Consider the following 22,921-nt stretch of genomic DNA (forward strand, 5'->3'; position numbering starts at 1 on the left):
GATTGGTGAAGGGTAAATCAGCAAACTGTCTGGGTCTTTCCTCCCCAGTAAGCTCTGGAAAGGAGCGCTTGAAATGAGTCAGCATTGAAATCATGGAGCAGTGGTGATTTCCACCTGATGAGGATATGCCCCAGTGTTCTGCAACCTTGCCTCTTTTCTTTCCCCTCCCCGCCCCTTTCCAACCAACTTCCCACTTGCTGCAATGCTCATTACTTTATAATTATATTGTCGCCCTTTCATGGAGAGATTTGTGGTGTTTTAACCAAGAAACCTACATTAAAATATTTAAATAGGTCATTAAATATTTATTTTCTTCAGCTACTTGTAAAGGCAGAAGGAAATTGGGGAAAAATCTGTCAGAAAGGAGCATAATACTCACATTTTTTGAAGAGACTGTTTATGGTTATGTTGCCTGAGGGATCTGCAAAGACAGAATCACAGAGGCCATGGTGTTAGCTTTTCCTGCCTGCACTCTGTCTCCCTCTCCAGTGGCCTTTTTCTATTCTAGGATTCAGCTTGTTGTGTTCAATTCTCCCCTCTCCTTCTCCAGTGTAAATCAAGGTTAACTCCATTCAGGTCAGCCAGTGAGGCAGCCAAAGACACAGATTCTCAGCTGGATGGAAATATGGGGATTGACCCCCACCTGTGTGCCCCGAACAGTTCTCCTGTGAGAGTCCCTGCTTCTCCTCTCGTGTGCGCTGATGGAAACCAAGAGCAGCTCCACCAGAGGCACTGGGGCTGCATTGACATAAAATTAGTGTGACACCTGTGTTGAGCCCAAGGTCTACAATTCCAGCTTCTGCACAGGCTGCTCATCCCTTTTCCATATGCACATGAAGGAAACATGGAGATGGGGAAAGATGGCAGGAATTACCTTCACGAGTAGCAGGCAATAAATCATCATTAGGCAACACCTACTATCCTGCGAGGAAACTACCAAGGGATCTCTAATAATGCCAAATGTTGGGATCTCTGATAATGTCAAGTGCCAGCCAAGACGCTGCTGTGACCTTAGCATGGCTTTAAGGATTTTCCCTGGAATTCTGAATTCTTATATCTACAATAACAACTCTCTTCCACAGACCTTCTGCATGTCAAGGCTGAGAACTGCAGTCAAATTGCCTCTCATTAGCCCAATAACTAATCTTTGAAGATCCATGCGTGATGCCATTGTGCATGCAGTAGAGACAGACTCAGTGTGCCATGAGCCCGGCCACTGAAGAATTAAATTTCCACCTTCAAGGGGATGTGGTCTCCAGTTATAAAAAGTAGAAGAACATTTGGCTGTGTTTCTCCACTTCTCTCATAAACACACTCTCTCTCCAGCGTCAAGCACTCCATTTCTCAGGTGCTTAACAATTTACTTATGGCAGCCTGCTTTGCTTTGTGCTCATACACACGTACACATTCCTGGACATGCTGCATTGTTGTCACCTGATTTTCAAGGCTTTTCATTTTCATCTGCAGGTGACAGATAGCACCAAGGGAGCCAAATGATTATGGCAACAAAACTAAAATAACCCAACAGTTTGTGAAGCAGCTGGTCAGCACAAACAGCAAACAAAAATCCACTGGAGCTTGTTCTGCATGAATTCACTGGGCAACCTGGCTTGTGGGTTAAAGAGCAGGTAAGGTTGGAGCCCCTGCTTGGTTCACCTATCTCAATGCACCTATGCATGAAGGTCAGTGACATTTTCTGGGTGAGGAGCTGGAGCACAAAGCAGCAGCACTGATATCAGACACTTTGCATTCAACATCCCAAAATTCAGGATGAGAAGAGCTGTTCACAGAGGCCATTCAGAGAAAGCAAGGACACCTCACATGTAGGATGCTATTGCAGAAACTTTTGCAGATTCTACCCCCAATATTGCATCTTTTTTCTGCATTACCTCGTTAAAATACATCCCTCCCCTTGAGAAAATATCAAATGGTGCTTACATATGTTAAGCATTGATCAGATAAGAAAGTGAAAGAGAAGGAAAAATAGTGATCCCCAAAATCATCTGCAGGAAACTTAAAAAGATCCGTTCACATGTAAGGTGTGAAACTTTTTTGACCAGACGTGGTAGCTGCCTGGACAGGGACCCTCACTGCGAGGAGGCCTGGCCATGGTCATGCTATGTAAGTATGCAGGCAGCCAGTAGTGCCAGAGCAAGGGCTATACTGCAGTATGGGATGTGGGGAAAGCACTCCAGAAAACATTGAGTCCTACAGCAGAGATGGGATTATTTGGATTTTCCACCCCATTACATCAAGTGCCCTTTTCCCTCTCCATGACTCCCTAAAAGTGCTTATAATATGTAATTTGTCTTTAGAAAATTAATCATCATCTCCCAGTAATTTTTTTTTACTGAATCCCCACTCAGGTATGAATGTATTTTTGGTGTGCAGAAATTAAATATTTCACGCCCAGGTCCATAGACCTCAGTTTCAAAAGAAGTTCTTTCTTTCTTTCTTTCTTTTCTTTCTCTTTCTTTCTTTCTTTTTCTTCTTTAGGACTTTTTTTTCAGTACTCTCTTTTTGACAAATGAGTACAGAAACTACAATACCAAGCTGACACTCCCTATGATATTTTGTAATAATAATTAAATGAATTTTGAGCTGCTCAGCACTTTGATGTGTTTCAGGTGCTTTTTCCCTTGTCTGCCTGGGAAATGGGGGAGACTATGCCAGGTGTTGGCCCAGGTACAGGGGAATAGAAAAAGACAATTTGAGACACAAATAAGATCCACATTATGCATGACTCAGCACCTCATGTCAAAATTTGGCCCATATCAAAAGGAACACAAAGGCTGATCACAATGAGCAATAATCCAAAAATACGCTGGCGAGAGGAGCATACTGTGGATTTTAGAGCGGGGCATGACAATTAGAGCTATGCAAGATAGTCACAGGGACAAAAATAGATCCAATTCCAATTGGAAGGTGCCTTTGAAATTTGGGATTTGCATTTTTTGTGTGCATGCTTTCAACTTAAAAACAGCAACTTTGTTAAATAGAAGAGACAAAGTGTGGGGATAAAAATAAATATTGCTTTATTTTAACAATAATATATCTAAATCCGGAAGAAACCCAGGAATATCGCTTGTGCAAGATTTAACACAAAGGATTGTGCTTTGTTTTGTTTTGCTTTAAAAAAATCCGTTTCTAATTCTAATCACTATAAGAGAAATACTGTAGCTCCTTTCCTTTCAGCAGTCAGAGAAAAGACATCTTAGATGAAGAGAATGCCCAGTGATATCAGGAACCCATGTGCATGTTCCTGATCTTCCACTGACTTCTGGGGGAATCAAATGGTCTCAGTTTTTTATAGGTAGTTAAGTACCTAGTGGGATTCTCAGATATACTTCAAAGCCTGACAGCCATACACATATTTCTTTGCATGTTTCTCTCTCTCTGCACCACAGGTGATGGAGATGGCAGGATTTCCTCAACTCCCATGAAAAAGACAGTGAAAAGCTTAGATAGTGCATTGATGAAAATCAGGGAAGATTTAAAGACAGATATAACCACCAGCTTTGAAAGAGCTTGGTTAAAAAAAAAAAAATAATTCTCCACTTTTCACCCATGACAATCCAGCCTTTTGACTTTGTCCTACTGGCACTCATGCAGGGAGGGAGACAGGCGCTTCCTGGAACAGGATGTCCATCCAAAGCAATTCAAAGACCTTATTTGCAATTCTCATTATTAATATTTCAGACTGGATTTTAAAGATGCTTCCTGCAGCTACTATTTTGACTCTTTCAGCCCTATTCTGAGTACTGAGCTCTTTTGAAGCTACTAGCCTTTGCTCTGCTGTGATAGCCCCAAAGGTTCAACACATTAATCAGCTTTCTCTCTGCTTTCTCTCACTATAAGGATAGGAAATTTCCTTCCCAGTGTCTCTTAGGAAGTGGCCTGTATGTGGGCACAGTCCCCATCCTGGCTGCTGGAGTCCTTGCCTGGATCCCTTTTTCAACCCTCTAGCTCTTTGCAGATAGGTTCTGCCCCAGATAAAAATGGCTTCACACTTCTCCTGTGTTTATTCTGTTACTTGCCTCTAACAACATTTTCCAAGGTATTTTAGGTGGCTAATACACCATTAGGACACACAGCTGATGCTTGAAATTCTAACATTTTCCACATTTTGTAAAACAACTCATTACCAAAATGGTGCTCCTATGCTGACTTTTCTCTTGTAACTTTTTCTCTTTCTCAGACTTTTGCCCCAGACCTCCAGATATATCTTGATAATATATTGGTTCCTTTTCTACATGGAGGGGGTGAAACAGAAGAACTTGTTCATGAGCAGAAAGGGATCTTGTGTCTATTGCTCTTGAGATCATCCCATTCAGTTATATTTTTTACTGGACTCTGTCAGCCCAGTGATCTATTCAGTCTTGGACACAATTAAATACAAAAATGCTTAAAACAAATCCCAGGACAGCAGTGAGGAAGATCATACAGGCAAATCTTAATGCTGACAACATTCATCACTTTACCAGCTTTCTGGTAAAACAGAGGAGAACTGGAGCCTACACTTTCCATCACCTTTTATTGAAAAAAAATTCTGCTCTTATCAGAGTTTTGATTTGATTTCATCTGTTGGAGTGGGTGGGGAAGCTGGGTCTGATTCTGATTAAGATGAACAGCTCTGCTCTCTCCCCACTCGTCTTTGGCTCTCTCACACTCTGACATTTATTTGGAGAAAGTAGGTCATTCTGGGGTATTTTGGAATGAGGTAGCTGCCACATTTCACGGCTGAAAGGAAGCTATGGCCAGGGCCATCTCCAGTGCTGATGGATTCTTGCAGAGACCCAAGGTCATTACTGAAAATTTGGCCACATGCGCCAAGGTCAGCCTATGAAAGCTCACTGTGATGAACAAACCTGACCTGAGCGTTATTTGATGGGGCCTGCAAAACAATCCTCCTTCTAAAATAACTTTTTCAGGCCAATCAAATGCCAATGCTGCCAAGCTCAAAAGCATGCCCATCTCATTGCAACACTGCCTGCCTTGCCAGCCATATTAATGCCCTCAGAGCTTTGGATAGGGATAAGGAGGAGAGAGAAAGGGCTAAACAGAGCCCATGAAAGCATCACTGACCAGCCCAGAGCTGTCTTTTGCCCTCACCTGCTTCCCATTTTTCTCCTGCCCATGTTCCTGGGGTTGTGAAAGTCCCAAAAGCAAAAGGTTGACCACCCTGAGGCAGGTGAGGGAGAGTATTCCCAAACTGCCTCCTGCAGGGATTCTTGCATTTAATTGCATACAAGATTGCATATCTCACCCATTGCCTTAGAAATGCTGAAGACAAGCTGAAGTCCATCCCACCCACAATGTAAAAGGCAGTCTAGGGAGCTGCTTTGGGCAGTGTTTCTCCCAGGGATGCAGAAATCTCAAGACAGATGCTCTTTGCGAGCATCTCCAATGACAACTTCTATCAGACACCTCTGATCTGAGTAGTCACTGACCACCACACCACAGAAACCTTCTTCTCTGCCTCTCCATATCCCATCAACAGACAGACACACTAGTCATTTTATTTAACACCTTTTTTTTTTTCATCTTTCGTGGGTGACAAATTGCATGAGACATACAGAGGAAAGGTGTGGTGGTTAGAGCTCAAATCTGAGACAAGAAAAATGTCAGTGGCTATTTTTACTTCTGCCTCAGACAAAACACATGCCTCAGAGCGGCCATTCACACTTTTGTTTCTTTCTTCAGCTGTGTTTGTAGCACTTTGGAAATGCTTAGGTAAAAAGGTGAATTGTCATAACTTTCTATACTCCTGCACTCATCTCTAGGAAACTGGACCACTTGGACCTCAGGAAGTTCAGCTTTTCAATTTCTATTCCTATGTGACCCCCCAGAAGTTCTGAATATCAGGAAGCTCAGATAACCCAGCTGACTTCTCTTCGTAACTCTGTCTTTAATTTAATTGTCCATACTGACAAACTCTGTTCTAAAGGACCTCCAATATTTCAACCACCAGACTCTCTCTAAGCCAAGGGGCAGTGGGAAGTCCCTAAATCCTTGGATATTCTAGAATTGTGATGGGAATTATGGACCATTTTTCAAAAGAATGAAAGATGTCTATTGACATAGTGAAAAGTAGAACTGGAGTTAATCTGAGTTAAACTTGAATTGAGTTATCTAGGAGAATAAACCCAAAAGTAAAGCTATCCTTACCTGCGAGCCACCACTATTTTTCTCCCTCTTTTCTTCACCCTTCCAAAAGGCATGAACTTGACAAAACGGCAGGAAAAAAGATCAAGAAAAAACAACCCATCACTACCACTACCAAAACCCTCTACCGCAAAAGCCAGCCCTGAAAGTTTGTTGCGATGTCAGCAGGAAAAGCAATATCGGCCTCTGAAAAATTAATATGATGCTCACTTGCTGTCTAGTTCCTCCTCTGCTTGTCAATAATTCTGTTCATTCCACAAATATTAAACCTGTTTGCCAGAGCCCTTAATGTGACAAGAAGCTGATGCTTGAAAGCACGATTACTTTCAACTACACATCATATTTAATTTATTACATAACCTGGTGTTATTGCTTTTATTGATGAACTGTACACTGCAAAATGATTATTTGTTAAAGATTTCACTGTAGTAAACGAAAAAGAAAAAAAAAAAAAGAAGAAAAAGAGAAAAATCTTTACTGCTCCAAAAAAGCTACTTGTAAATGTTTTTCTGAAAAGATTCAGGAATGGGAGTTACTTATTACCTGATTTTTGGCTTCACACATTCTTTGCACTGCAGAGCAGATCCACCTTCCTCCATCACTTAATTCAATCCCTTTACTGAGACAGGAACAAGCAGCAGAGGAGTAGAGTGAAGCTCTTCCTGATGTGATGATGTACATGTAACTCTTCCATGCTCTGCGTCATTAAATCTAGGTGGTTTGTTTGGGCAGGATAATCTAAGTCCTGCATCTAAGCTTAAGCTCCATCTTTTCCTTTATATTACTGTAATGCGATAAGAGCTTATTGGTATCAGTCATTTATACAGAGACACTGTCTTTTTGGCCCAGCTATGATGCAAATGTGTTATGGTGCTGCACATGGGCAAAATGAAAGATGAGATTCCTGCCTTGAAAGAACATATACTCTGATTCGAAAAGGTAAGAAAATAGGGAGTTTGTTTTATGCATATGAGAAACCAAGGACCAGAGACATGTTGGAATTAGTGCTTATATTGCAACTTAATTTCAATAAAGATAACAATTCTTTGGTTTCTAGGTTGTCCACCAGAGTGGCCTGTATTTTTATGGACTCTAAAGGAAGCAAATATCTTATATGACTACTGTGAATACTGATGGTTGGGTGACTGGATAATCCCAACCATCTCTTTCCCATTTTAGGCTTTCAGTTCAGAGTCATAAATTACAAGCCTGAAAAACGTGTAGTCTCATTTGGGCAAGTCAATGCTGAGAGGCTGTGGTCCTTCTCTGAAATTTCAGCTCCCGAGGACAGGACACTGACTTGCATCTCTGAATAGCCATGGATCTGAACCTCTCTGGATCTTGCCTCCCTAATTCTAGACCCAGAGACAGTGACTGTGAATACCCTATACAAAACTAATCACAGCAGGAGACTGCATAGGAGCCAAGACATTGCCAGCGGTGTGTCCCTAGAGTATTTTAGTACTAATGCCATCTTCTTCCAGACATACATGGTTTTAATTTGTTAAGGGGGGGGAGGGGATGAAGTTCAGTTTATAAGAAAATGGATAAAAAATCAAAACACAAACAAAATGCATTACTCAGTTCCAAGTTTTAGAAATTAATTATCTGCCTATTCCTGAAACCATGATATCAGCTGGAGTTTTTTCTCTGATTTCATTCAGGTAATAATACAGCATTTTGAACAGAAGAAATTTTGAAGTCTGCAACCTAAATAGACATGTCCCCCCTGATTAAAAGGTGCACTGCATTTCCATAATACACTGGGAGAAATGCAGTCTCAGAATAATTCTTGGAATGGTTTGATACCGAAACAGATGCAATGAAGAATTCAACCTGCTGCTGAGAGACATTTCTCTTGCTAATTGGTTATAAACAATACTACTGGTGGCATCAATATATGAAACAAGAATTAAGAAATAAGGAAGCCTGGTTTTGGATGCATTTCTGTCTCATAGCTGATTACAAATACCAGTTGAAGATCTTACTTTTGGGGCTTTTCTAAAACAGCTGTTTCCCTGTAGAATTTTTCTTTTCCGAAAGTCTTGGACCTCATGCTGCAGCTTCTCTGTTCACCAGGAACTTCATAAAGTCTCCTCATTCCATCCAGCTGGCTGACTCCAAAAAACAGAAGCAAAAAATGTGATCATTTTCTTTGCAGGGTTTTGACCCAAGCTCTATTTCTCCAGGTGAAAAGGAAATTTCGGGGGTAAAAAACAGAAATAGCAACCCAAATGGTCTGCATTTCCCAGAAAGACCTAATAGGAATGATTCAACTTGCTGTTTCATTGCCTTCATGACCCCTGCCACTTTCTGCCTTTCCAAATGCCAACAATACCTTAACTGGGATTCTGGAAAACACAAGAGACCTGCAGCCTTTGATCACATAAAAGGAATAGAACAACAAAAAGAAAAGAAGTAAGGGGAAAGCAAGATAGAATAAAGCAGATGAGCAAAAAAAAGAAGAGCTACAGAGCTGATAAGATTTCTAGATGGCCCAGGGCGTTACGTTCATTCTCAAGACATTGGTGTTTATCTGAATAAGGATCTTCCTGCTCTGTCATGTGAGCACAATTTTCCCTCGTTCCCTTTCCCTGGCTCCATTCCCTCTTTCTCTTTTCCCTTCCATTGCTTTTCAATAGCAATATCTTCAAAATGAGGTCTCCTGCTTTCCAGAGGGACTACTGAGTCATGCAGGCCACCGAGATGAACAGGAGATACAGGGGTTCACAGTCAACTTTGCCAAGAAGGCTTTGGATTGTGAGTAGTTTTTTCGCCAAATACACTGTTCCTCCTGGCAACCCAGCCAGTCCCTCCCACGTGTGCTTATGTACAAATGCAGGTCTCTGCCTGGCACAGCCAGCCCGTTATCCATTCATATTCTGAAGGACATGAAAGATGCCTCACTGTTACCTGTTTTTCTTTGCTTACATACCCATCCCTGATTCTAGCCATCCAAACTGAACTCTTGGGTAATTAAAAGGAAAGCAGATATGGGAATTACGGGTTTTTTTGTTTTGTTTTTAAAACTCTCCCTCATCTCAAGGAATTTACCAGAGTTGATTTCTCAATTGCTTTTTTGATTTCTTCTCTGACAGCTTGCTCTGTGCCAAGGATGTGGCATTGACCTCCAACAGCAGAACTTTCGCTTTGTTCCCAGCACTGTCCCGAAGCGCTATGCAACTCATTGAAAAATCCATTAATTCTGTCTGCGCCCTATCAGATTAAAACTTCTCTTCAAATAACATTTCAAATACCAGTTGCTTCGCCTTAATATCTTTCTTCCATAACATTTCTCACAGCTCCACACACACACTCCCCTCCCCTGGGTAATTCCCTTTTCTATGCGTATCGTTGATTCTTTAAGAACACACACTCTCCGCTCCCTCTTTTTGCTGATGTTCTCTACTGCATCTTTCTCTCTCCTATCTCATCCCCTCTTTCTCTCATCCTTATTCTATTCTTCTTATATGATCAGAAGCAGCAGGTCTTTTCTACATTTCCCAGACTGCGAAATTAGAGCCCCAAGAGAGACTTGCAGTTACCAGAGACTTCCTACTTGGTCAGCCTGCAAAACTTACTCAGCTGCATGTTTGTTAAAACAGCAGCCACTGAATTTCCTGGGGCCATGTATGTGGATGCACCAAAACATGTTTCTGAGAAACTCTGGAAGACCCACCCCAGTGATTTCCCTGTCAACCAACTGAGACATCCTTGTTTCCACTGGACTGACTTCCAATCCCTTATGGCCAGACTTCAGCTCCAGGAAACAGGGAGGCTGTGAGGTGTTTCACACCCCACCAACCTCACAGACAGGCCTGGGCTATGACTCCACAGCCTCCGTCACGAGGCTTTTGTGGGTGGTAGCTCATTTTTGTTTCCATCACTGAGCCCCAGAAGTGATGGGTGCAGCATGGAGATCATGACTCAGTACATCCTCCCCTTCCTCAGCCAACACCTTCCAGATTTGGAACAGAAAAGCTTGGATGTAGGTTCAGTGTTGGTAGGCATGGGTTTATGTAGGAGAGAGGCAGAAAGAGATGACAAACACTTGCTGCCATTAGAAACTCTCTCCTGACATCATTGAGGACCTTCCAGCCTCTGCCCAGAGGCAGAAATTATCCTGAGCCCAGTGGAGTTTGTTATGGTTTCTCCTTTCTGTGTTAACACTTGTCAGAGTGCTTATCTTAACTTCCCCACTCCCTTAATCATCCTCCTCTTTCCCGCAGCTTGGCTGGCAGAGATCTGTATCTGCTTTGGTTGGGGTGGCAGGAGGCTGGGGCAGTGCTGATAGACAGTCAGGCTTCATCTGTCTGGAAGCATTGTAGGCAGCAGGTTTTTCTACAGAGGAAATGGTGATAACCCATAATAATCATCTCCCACACAGGCAATAAGCGTGTTTACCCAGGAAAAGAGAGTGGAAATGGGAAATGTGGTTTAGAGGAGCTAAGTACCATGGGGGTGGTAGAATGTAAGGGCCAGACCTGGATGAGATTGCCACCTTCTTGCAGTTCCTGCTCCCAGTAGTGAACTGGACAGCACCCTTGGCCTCATGGCAAAGGTTGGGTGGGACATAGACATCTCAAGCAAGCCTTAGGAGCTGGTCTGGGGGACCTGAGCAGTATCAAATGTGGGGGACTCCAAAGATGCTGATGAAGAGATCATTCTCAGCAATCTTTGACTTCTGCTAGAGCAACAAGCCATAACCCTAGAGCCAGACAACACACCAGTCCTTTTACTTCCTTTATGCACTCAGGATACTTTTATCCCCATGTGGACTGAGATTCAGCTAACCTCCATGCTGATTTCCAACTGACATCTCCCCAATAAGTCAAAATACCACAGGTTCCAATCCCTGCTGATTCTACAGTATTTCAGGATATGGTGCATCCAAGCATTAACACAGCCAATTATTTTTTTCCTGGGTGACTAAGGCAAGGGAGTTTGGTGGGGCAGAATTATCTAACGTGGTCTGAAATATTCAAGAGAAACAGAATCAAATCTCTGCATATATTTCATTCAGTGTATTTGGGAAGAGGTTGCCCACAGAGAGAAGGAATACTCCATATGGATGTAAACCTGTGCAAGGTGGAATGGACTCAGCTGAGTGAGTAGTTTACAATACATTATTTATCAGAGGAGTTTGTCTTCTATTTTTGCTTGGTATTCCTCAGATGATTATTTTTTCTTACAGTCTTTCATTATTCAGGCATAGTTGGGGATTTTTGTGTGTATATATATATATATATATGTATGTATACATAAAATCTCCAAGGATTTCTCAGAAGACATTTTAGCTGGTCTCAGTGTTTCAGTTGCAATGGGTGAGTTGAGTCATACGCCCCTGGTCTTATTATTCATAATAGGAGGAAGTTGCAATCACTGCTGAATAGCCATGCACGTTAATTTTGAAATTCATGTTCGTCTGGAAAAATTCTGTGGTGCAAATGTTTATTGCTGTTGTTATTATTGTTTATTTTATAATAGCAGGAGGAGCTCCATTGTCCCTGGCCTCCTGGTGGACACAGAGGGGTGCAAGACAACTGAAAGAACTTCATTATATGTTTGGAGGATGTATTAATACCAACATTACCATTATATTCTTTCTGTCTGATATTTTTTCCTGAACTGAATACTTAATTCTTCTTCAAGGACCAGCTTTAGCATATGCAGGGCCCTGTGTGAAATCAACACAGCATACTCACAGAAGAAAATTATATTGAGGGGAGTATTGGAGGCTGGAATTATGAAAGCTATATATATAAAAAACAATTTGGACCCATGCTGACTCTTTTCTACTTCTAGGCATTTACCTAGACCTGGTCTAGTGGCACGAAGAGAGAATTAGTTGGATCTGCTCCGTTACAAAGTAATCTTAAAAGAATTTATTTTGCAATTTCCTAATCATTCCATCGTTAGTACCTCAGTCAGTAGTCAGATAGTGCAATCTGCTTTCACATGGTTTTGAAATCTGAAACATGTAGAAGGATCTTTCACACTAAAACTACTCCCAAACACTGGTGATGCCCTAAAGTGAGGTGTTTTAGGGGGAAGGGTAGCACCCTTAAAGCCAGCTTGTCTTATCCTTCACCACTCAGAGAATCAGGACACAGGAAAATATTTCTCTGTGCTTCTCCTAAAGCCTAGTCCCTTGATTTTCACCATTTTTGGACTAGAGACTAAAATCCTGGCCTTGTTCAAAACAGTGGCAAAACTCAGAAATGTCAATCTCCTAATGATGTCTACAGTTTCAAAAGGAAAAAAAAAAAGGGGGGGGAAAAAGGCAGAGGGACTTCCTGTGATGACCAAGAATAAAGCAAGCAGCTGCAGACTGGAAATCAAGCCCTCTTTGAATGAAAGCTGGGATCCCCCAAATCTAAGGCATACTTCTTAATTAGTCTCTTCTGTAAAACATAGGCAACAAATGCTATCTTAAGGCAGCTCTTGGGTTTTATTTGCTTGTGTGTTTGTTTGTTTGTTTCTGAGCAGCCAAAGCAAACTTCTCCAGGGACCTGTTTGATTCCTCTCTGCAGTCTGGATGGAATATTGATCCTGAAGAAGAGATGTGTGTTTTGTATATGTGTGTATGTGAGTACGTGCAACCTTGTAGGCATGCAGAAGAGATGAGACAGGCCTGGAATTCACCTAACAGTCCCATCCCCTCCCCACATCACATCTTCTCCTCTCTCTGAGTCCAAGCTCAGAGAAGCTCATGTATCGCCATTGCTTCAAAACCCAGCTGTAATTTTCTGGCTAATAGAAGACGTATTGATAAAAGTTGACATTAAGTGGAACTAATTACACTGTAACTGCTAAATAACTAAGAAATAACTACCCTGTAATTTATGGTGCAGCACGGACTCTGTGTAGCAACTTTCAGAGCCTTTATATCTGCACAGAGCTCACTGATGCATGCGCTGCAGAACTTTTCCCCTGCCAGTAGGATTCAGTCAATGCGAAATTGCCAGCTCTGCAAACACACATTGCCATGATTAGAGCATAAAGCCAGTCAGGCTTCCCACAACCCACTGCAGCCCTGTTCCAGAGCAATAGAATAAATGACTGCTAAGATGCTCTTCCCAGACCATTACTTTTATTTCTGGTTTTCAGTTAGAGTCCTAATCCCATCTGGGATGTCCTCCCTCCCTTCAAGGTATATGCAGGAGTCCATGCCACCTCCTGCGTCCCTGGACTGACAGCTTTCCATTGTCGATACCAAAGACTAGGGTACGTAAAAAGGCTGGTGTCCAGTCAGGTTTGCTGCCTGTTGCAATTGTGGCAACCAACCTCTTTCCTCTACTGAAATAATTTGTCGAATGAGCCATTAACCATACAACTGGGAGGCGGGGAAGGCATGATTCATGTTTTCACAGGGAGGATAGGGTATGCCAAGGGACAGAGGGAATCTCTTCCATACATCACTGTCACGCAGCAATATCAGCATCCAATTCAGAAGATACGTCTGAATGTGCCTTGTTCCATCTGATCAAACTCAGGATTTCTTAGGGCTCATCATTAAAGTTGATGAGAAAACAGGCATTCTGTCCCCAGAGAAATCTAGCAACTAAACATTTGTTTGCGTCTCAGATAGGATCAAATCAGAAAATATGTTTTTGAAATATTTCTCTTCAGAAGTTATGCCACCACCTACTGAAATGCTTCATTTTGATACTATTGAAACACAGTTTAGTACTGCAATACTGGATGGTATATAGATATCTAACAGAATAAAATTAAGATTCTAATATAGAAGTGAAAACAAGTGGGAAATGGAGCAGGAAACAGATGAAATAATACAAAATTTAAAATCCATTTTGATTTCAAATTGATTCAATATTTTGCCTTTGAAACATCATTGGAATTAGAGTACTCCAATGAAGCATTCATATTTTACCTATTACCCAAAGAACAGCCTTTTCCCAGGGGGAAAATGTTCCTACAGACCAATTTGCAGCCAAATGCAAACCACAAAATTTTTAGACTGGAAACTCTTCACTGCAGAAGTCAGTACTTTGTGCTTTGGTTGTACAGCACTGAGCACAGCAGGGTAGGTCTCCAGACACCACCTCAACAGAAAGCACAAATAATAGAGCTGTTGGTCAGGGTTTTTGCTGATGAGTCCCAGAGGATGTTATATTGTGCATAAGAAAAATGGAGAATTTGTAGGTAATGAGAAAAGGGAGACAGAAAAATCAGCCTGTGTTGGAGACAGGAAGACAGACAGAGAAAAAAGAGTGAGATTGCAAAGATAGACAGTTGGGGAGAAAGAGAGAGAGGTGCAATTCAGCACCTGCTTCTGCCTGATTCGTTCCACCTCCATTATCATGCACCAGAACAACTCATTCTTCTTTTTTCCGGAAAGCGTAATAATGTTCCACAGGTGAAGGAGTTATCTCGGCTTTTCTCTTTTTCAGCAAAGCTAACACTCAGTACATGAAATAAAGGTTATCTTGAAAAATAGATGCTGCAACTCGCATACAAAGGAACCCTTGCCTGTGACAAGGAGTCTTTTCTGAAGGGGTCTGTTAGGTTTTGTGCTTGGAAGAAGAAGGAGAAGAAAATGGAATTGACTGCTTAGTCCCCCTGCCAGGTTTCCAAATTGACTTTTGAACAGGACCTGGGAGACTCTCTCCCATGCTATGAAGAGCAGGTTACCCCTGGGGAGGTGGCAAGGACGGGAATGGAGAGGAAGGCAACACTGCTGTCCACACCAGGGATTAGAAGAAAATTCACCTTTCACATCTCTCCCAAATCAATCAGGTCAGGGATGTTCTGAGGGGCAAAAAACCTGTGTGCTTGCAGAATCCCAAATGCACAATAAGGGGAAGGAAGAGACAGATTTCATGTGTGTCGTATGTCAGTGTGGCTACGTAGCAACACCCAGCTGCCCATGCTGAGGGGAGCAGGGCATCAGCACTGGCGGTCCTGCCTGTGTGTTCACCTCCACTGTGCTGCACATCATTCCTGTGCAGCTGCCCATGCAGGCAGAATGGTGTGCTTTTATGCCTTTTGCTGCTCCCTGTTTATGGCATCCAGCATGACAGGGCCATGACTGTGGTGGTAGGAGTCTTCTAGCTGTTACTGTTACTGAAATAACAACATAATGCGTGTTTTGATACATTTGCTTTGCAGCTGAATCTGGGCATTTTTTAAAACAAACCTTAAAAGGATCTCTGAAGAGAAGCAGCCCATTTAAATGACTAAATAAAAGGTCTGGCTGTAGTTTTTAATGAAAGACCTGTGTGAACTAATACTCTTTGCATTGTACCCTGAAGCTCATTAAATAATGCGCTAAGCCATCCAAAGTGATCTACAGAACACTGCACTGTGATTTTTCTTTTTAAGTGTCACTGTGCTGATCAGGAATAAAGAGGACAGCTTCTGGGCGGCATCGTCAGAGATCTCAGGTGTTTATTTAGTATTCAGCTGGAATAGGTCTGGGCGTGTTCATACCTAATTTCCTTGCAACTGCCGCCTGTCACTTCTATGTTCTTGGATACCTACAAAAACCCTTACAGAAGGAATGTATTTATTTTACTAGCAGTTCCTGTCATTGGGAGAAATATGGATTTTTATTTTCATTGAATTTTGTTTTATTTTTAAATAACTGACAATAATTTTACAAAGCTCCAGAAGCTTGTCTTTCTTTACACCAAATCGTTGGAAGTTTCTGAATAGCTCTAATGCTTACTAAAACCCTTGAAGTGTTGACACAGCACAGAGTGATATCACACACCTTGGGCTCAGTCATGCAGCTTTGTCAGTCAAATATTCTCTTGTTTCGAAGGCACTGGACACCAGTGTGGATGTTGGTGAAATGCTGCCATTTCTGGACTAGAAAATGGGGGTCTTTCAAAATCCTTTCCACCACTCTGAGGATCCCTTCCCATTGTCTGCACTGAGCTGCAGTTCAAAGACTGTCAGAGCACATAAACATGACACAGTAACTGAGAACATCAAAGAGCATTATGTTTTCCATACATAAAGAGTGACAAGCTGCCTAACTCTTTATATTAAAAATTCAGACAAAAAACAATTCAAGAAAAATCAAAGCAACGTCTCCAAGAGAGAGTCAGATGCCACACATTTCTGTTACATACTCTTATCTTTTTTGCCTTGCAAAGTGGCCTTTAAACTCTGCTCCTAAAAATATATATAAAACCTAATTTGCAGCAGTTATGTTGCTGTCTATAGAGGAAAGGAAAGGTACATAAGGACTGTAATATTTGGAGAGTCAGCTTCTGGAATGGAAACCTCTGCCACCCCAGTAGATAAAGTCGGAAGAACTCCTCGGAGACAGCAAAGTCCATCACCACACCCAACATCCATGACTGAGTCCCTTAAAGCTGAATCTATGGAGTTAGTTCTGGTGCTATAAAGAGATGATCCAGGCACCATGGAAAAAAGAAAGGAGGGGTGTAAGGACAGAAGACATGAGACCCTCTATTTAGCAAAATAACTGAATAAATGATATGTAGAAACAATGGGAAGCAAAGAAGAAAATCTGTTGGTGGAAGGTAGATGCATATTAAAAAAGCAGAAGCAGGATACAGCTGATTCTCTGCCATGCCTTGGCATGAGCTGGGCACACTTTGAAAAATGATGGAAACATTAATGGAAACATTTAGTTACTCAAAGAATTGAAAATCATAGTGAATTGGGATTGAATTTAGCAAGGAGTTTTGGACCAAAAAAAGAGAGAAGAAAGGATTTTGGAAACCTTTAAACATTTCAAAACTTTGTTAAAAGATTTTTTTAAAAGTCTTTTATACTAAGCTTTTCTTTGTTTCACATCAGCATTTTCATTTTAAAAATCAGCTTAAAGGAAAAATAGGTGAAGAGGTTAAATAACTTTGAGAAGAGAACTTCATTTCTTAAGCAAATGTAGTGCTCCAGATTAAACATGGGTTTGGACTTTCCTTTAAATTGCTTCTTTTCCTTTCATTCTCCTTTCAAATATATTTTCAAACTCTAAATTATTTGAAATGGGTTTTGCTCTTTAACACTTTTTTTAGCTTCTTTTTCAAATATATAATTAAAAAAAGTTCTTAACTTAGCTCTAATCACTGATAACTCCAGGAAAAATATATGGTACTAACCATTGTTTGTACAATATTTGAAAGGGTTTCAATAAGACACCATTAACAAAATGGCCAAAGGGACTGGATAGGGCTCAGGGACAAACTCTTACGTGAGCTTCCACTGGAGCATTGCAACTGGTTCATCGTGTACCTCAATTTTCTACCTTCTCTGCACATCCTCCCTCCCAATCTCCTAAATGCCAACACAGATTTAAATACCACCTACTGCCTCTTTAGTAAAGAAATGAAGCCCCAGGTAGCATTTCTGTGCACAAAATGACTACCTGGTGATGGCCTCAAGCTTTCTCCTTTTGCAGCTTGTACTCCTCCCTCCAAATCCACCTGCAACAGCTTTTCTGGAGATTATTGAGTTTGCTCCATCCTTCATGCCTTCTAAGGTATGCCTAGAAAATCAAGGCCTTTGGGGACTGGCATGGGAGCGACTGAAGCTTGTGCACAGAATATACACAGCTAATCCAAACCAGAGGCAACTGGCCTGTGATTTGATTCTTTTTTTGTGCTTCTGTGGGTGGTGTTCTTCTATCTGTTCCTATTTACAAGCTAGGGGTTATTTGAAGTGGGTTATTTATTTATTTATGCACTTCTATTATCACAAGAACCAAATTGCAACCTTCAAGAAAATGTGTTTGTGAAGGGGGGAGGCAACAAATTGAAGTCAGAGAAAGGGGGCTACATCTTTGTCAAAAGACAACATCAAATTAATTTCTCTCTGGTCTCAGGAACTCATGTAAAATTTATAGGCTGTTTGTTAATTTTCCTGTAGTGCCAGCAGCATGGGTGTTTGTGATTCAGAGGGAGCAAATGGGAAGAGAAGATAGAGGAGGGGAAGGAGGAGGCAGAGTAGAATTGCAGCAGCCTTGACTAGGCTGACATGGGTCCGTACATGTAACGGCCTTGCTCACATGCCAAACCTCACATGCAACACGAACGGGGAGGCAGCAGGACGAAGGGGTTTGGATGGGCGCCCGCTCACTCCCTCTCCCCAGGGCAGCCTCGCTACTTAAAATTCAAGCAGTGTCCCCAGCTCTCCATACAAGGCTGCCCTTTCAATACCAACACAATGACTTCTCTTACATAACCCAACAGGCAATTTAGCAGGTTCACAACCCAAAATGGTTTGATGTCTGTACCCTTCCTGCATCTTAGACCCAGACAGAAATGCTTTCAGAAACACTGAGAGATTTTAAAGGATCCCAGTCATGTATGCCTCATAACTTAGCAAAGGTTAGTATTTTCCCCAGCAATGCTTACAAGCTGAAGCCTAATGCTACATTAGCAGCACAAAACAAACAAACAAAAAGAGCTGCAGGAATCATGTGAATATCAATTTCATCCCAAACTTTTGAGCTCTCACAGAAACGTAAAGCATCTGGTTTTTCATTTTAAAGATACGAGCCGGCAATACTGCAAAAATTCCCAGCTGAATAAGAATGCATCTTTTATAAAAAGGCCTCTAGCCTCGATTTAAAGACTTCCCAGCCCACCACTTCCCTTGTTAGCTGTCCTAACATTTTAAGAGCCCTGTATAAGCAAGCATGTGACTTACTTTTTATTTTCTTTTCTTTTTTCCTTTTTTTCCTCCCCTTTTCAGTTTCAGTGTGTAACTTCAGCTACCAGCCCAGGATGCTTACCTGGAGATGAATGCTCCTGGACTTGTATTCTGATCCCCAGTCTCCAATTTCCATACCAGATAGAAAACAGGTGTGCAAACCCCATCCTACAGATGTACTGGAAATGCTCAAATCAACAGAAGATCGAGATTAGATTAGATTACATTAGATTAGATTAGATTAGATAAATATGGAGAATAGATTAGTTTAATATGGAGAATAGATTAGTTTAAGAAATCATCCATTGTTCCCCACTAGACTATTGATTTTACACCTGCTTCTATTAAGCTACTTTATTGTTAGACAGAAAGAAGGAACATCCCTGCCTGGGATTTAGTGTGTGCCTCCCTCCACTCCTTCCTGCCAGGAGAGGTGGGTAGTCATCCTCACAGCAGCCTGTGGAAGGGAGGAAGAGCATCCCTGCCAGCCAGGGGCAATTTCTTTCCTCCACAGCTATGGAGAGGAATGCTGTGCTTCATAAACATACTTCAAAGATGCCACACTATTAAAAATACATGGACATCATGTGGATCTAAGCTAAATACATATGGCCTTTGATTGCCTGGCATTTCCAATTCATACAGGAACATTACTGCGATGCATTTTTGATGATCAGTAGCATTTCACTGTCTCAAACTAAGGACACCTCTTCTCCCTTCTCCCTTCCTCGCATGCAGCACCCTTCACTCAGAGACTGAACAGTTTAATTAAGCCGTGATTAACTGTATACGCAATTCTGACTGTCACTGATTTAGTTCTGGAAATGCTACAGCTGCAAGTTGAGCACTGCGCTGCTGTGCTGGTTTTGGCTGGGGTAGAGTTAATTTTCTTCATAGTAGCTGGTAATGGGGCTGTGTTTTAGATTTGTGCTGGAAACAGTGTTGATAACCCAGGGATGTTTTCGTTCCGGCTGAGCAGTGCTTACACAGACTCAAGGACTTTTCTGCTCCTCACCCCACCCCACCAGCAAGTGGGCTGGGGGGCACAAGGAGCTGGGAGGGGACACGACTGGGACAGCTGACCCCAACTGACCAAAGGGCTATTCCATATCATATGGCGTCATGCTCAGTGTATAAAGCTGGGGGAAGAAGAAGGAAGCAGGGGACATTCAGAGCTATGGTGTTTGTTTTCCCAAGTAACTGTTACACATGATGGAGTCCTGCTTTCCTGGAGATGGCTGAACACCTGCCTGCCCATGGGAAGGAGTGAATGAATTCCTTGTTTTGTTTTGCTTGCATGCATGGCTTTTGCTTTACCTATTAAACTGTCTTTCTCTCAACCCACGAGTTTTCTCATTTTTACTCTTCTGATTCTCTCCCCCATCCCATTGTGGGGTAGTGAGTGAGCGGCTGTGTGGTGTTTAGTTGCTGGCTGGGGTTAAACCACGACAGCTGTCAGAGAGAGGGCCCACTTGCAGGGTAGCTCCCCCTCCGGGTGTCTCAGCTGCTCGCCACACGTGCCAGGGCACATCTGTCCAGCTGGGTTTGGCTGGCGGGTGCCGTGGCACAGCCGGAGCCGTTTGCCGGATCGATGCACCCACACGATGCTCCATGGGGGAGAGCAGGGATGAGGCACGCAGCAAATGGAGAGCAGGGAAGGGGAGGCATTTGTTCAGCTTGAAAGGGCTTGAGACTGTGGGGAGAGGAGGTGGGCTGGGCCACTGGCTGCTGGCTGAGGCTAGGAGGGCAGCGATGGGAAAAAGACTCCTTGGCTCAGCCCCGGGGTGGTTGGTGTTCACACCTCTGTGAGCTTCCAGGCTTGCAGCCCTGTGGGGATGTCACACTCCCTGGACACTGCTGCAGGCTGCAGCTCAGCTGGACTGTCCCACACCAGATACCTTGAGTTTTCCTGGACAAACTCACATCCCTCCTCTATATTTTGCTTTGGAAAGCTCAGGCATCTTCCCTGTTCTCTCCCTGGACATCTTGGCCACTCGTTGCTTCCCTCCTTCCTGGCCAAAAGCACAGTTTGACCCTGTGTGTTGTGTGTTGCATGTCCCCTGTGTGCTGGGTACGTCATGCCTGCTGCCGACATGCTATTGCCACACGCATCCATTTTTGTGTGGAATTTGGGGAAATTCCACACAAAAATGCTGGCATCTCTCCGGCTGTCATTTTATTAGCAATTCCTCATTCTGACTCAGTCTCCCCCTTTTATTCTTTTAAGAAAGGAATTCTCCAGAAGCAAGAATTTGGGAGGAGGAGAAGATTTGGAAAGAAAAAAGCAGAATCATTACAACTGAGAAACAGCTCTTGAAACTTATTAGCTCATGACTCATCTCTCTGAAAGGAGCTAATACCTTAATTTCATATTTCTCTGCTCAAATGGAGACCAAAGCATAAACTGAAATGAAACTTTACACTAATGGCTTCTTAATTACACCCATCTAAAAGCAATTACCTGAGGTTTAACAGATACAAAGTTAGGGTTGACGCGGCCACTAGAAGGAATTGTGCAGCAAGGTTGTCTGGGAAGAGATGGGCTGCGGGGAAGTGTAAGAGCAAGGTATCGCGGCCCGGCTGCCTCTGCTTTCTCCTCGCTGCTTGCCCTCGCTGCACCCTGACGCTGCAAATCAGCTCAGCTGTACTCTCTTGCAACCTCCTATGAGGATGTGCATAGCACCAGCCAAGTATCCACAGAGATAATATTCCTCAGGAATCCACTTGCTATTACCATATTGGAATAGAAATTCATATCATGAAATTCCAGCATGAAGGACCTGGCAAATGTGGTGCCAGCAATATGTGGGAGGCAGGATAAGGGAAAGGGCAAGTCTCTAGGAAAGCAGACCTCCTGCATCCTAACTCCTGCCCAATAACCCTTCTTTCTGCCACTTTCACACCTACGGGAGGAGAATCATTCCTACCAGTCTCATGGTGCATTTTAAGAACTTCTTAATACTTATTGAGGGTTTTGAAATTATCCACAGAAAGTCACCCCAGGAGATCAAGGCGGTGGCATTGCTGTTATTATTAGGACTATTATTACTACTACTGCAGGTAGATTTCAGGTGTGTTTAGTTCACAGTTTAATGGTTTGGCACTAACAAAAGGATTTCAGCAAGCCGGTGGAGTCCAGGATGCCACAGTAGCTGTGTAGGTTTCCTGTACAATGTTTGTGAGGAATTAGCTTCCAGAAATGGGATTGAGAACGGGCAGTACACGGTGCTGAGAGCCATGTTAGCTGGGAAGTAATAACTGTTGTGGAGGTGGATTTTAAATCCCAATTCTCTCTAGAGCTTTAGTCTGAGCTGCAAGGAAACAGCTCCCTCCCTTCATGGTTTACAGACCAGAAGATTCAGATGAGTTTAAGTACCTTCTTTCCCCTGAAAAAAAGCCAGGGGAGGAGTCATTCCTTTCCTTCAGAGCATTGGAAATGGAGTGCTAGGTGGTGCATCCCACCTCAAAGGTGGGTATATATTTTCTTTAGTGAGCTTTTAATATCAAAAAGAAAAATAATCTTTGCAGCAGGAACTGAAAGCTGCATCCCCTTTCCCACAGGTGCTCCTGTCACCATGGACATACAACCTATGTCCTTGTTCTTTTATTATCATGCTGCTCCTGAACACAAATCTCAGTGAGACCTGTCAAAATTAGTGCTACAGGACTCCTAGGCCAGCCAGGTTTGTGAGCTGGACACCTCTTTCTTTTCCTGAAGGACCAAGCAAGATCTTCTTCTTGCTGTTATGCCCTGGTAGGACCATATCCTAGGAGATAAAGGAGAATTATTTAACTTCCCACAGAAAAGAGTAATAACTAAACCCAGTCCTTTGTGTATCAGGAAGATGGCTAAAAAGGAGGGGGTGAAGCTGTTTCCTTCCTTGGCCACAATTTTGGTTAGAGCATACAATGTATTTGGAGCAGGCCTGATGGCTTAGGACCGTCTAGCAACCTCAGAAGAGATCTGCCCACTTTACCAGCACCAGCAGAGCTTGGCATTGCTGGGTCCCTGGCAGGAGCCAGCACTGCTGAGGCTGGGCAAACTCAGGGCACGTGATGTGTGACCATCAGCAGGAGAGAAGTTTTGAAGCTCATTATTTTGTCT

This window comes from Ciconia boyciana, chromosome 18, assembly GCF_034638445.1.
Source record: "Ciconia boyciana chromosome 18, ASM3463844v1, whole genome shotgun sequence".
Taxonomy (NCBI): Eukaryota; Metazoa; Chordata; class Aves; order Ciconiiformes; family Ciconiidae; genus Ciconia; species Ciconia boyciana.